The sequence below is a fragment of the Camelina sativa genome, chromosome 12 (genome assembly GCF_000633955.1).
Source record: "Camelina sativa cultivar DH55 chromosome 12, Cs, whole genome shotgun sequence".
In the NCBI taxonomy this organism is placed as follows: Eukaryota; Viridiplantae; Streptophyta; class Magnoliopsida; order Brassicales; family Brassicaceae; genus Camelina; species Camelina sativa.
Window position 1 is genome coordinate 27,926,239 of NC_025696.1, and position 210 is coordinate 27,926,448.

Here is a 210-nt window from a genome sequence, read left to right on the forward strand (position 1 = left end):
AACAACTTTACCTCCAAAAATCTGGTCACATCTCATGATATCTCGCAAACTCCTATCCAAATTTTCGTAACAAAGCTTGTTCATCATTGGGGCCTCGTCCCATATTATGAGCTTTGCTTCTCTAATTAAGTACCAGCAAGATCAGATTCAGCATCGATCGTATACACAGAATATTCATTAAGATTGATTGGAATACCAAATCTTGAGTAA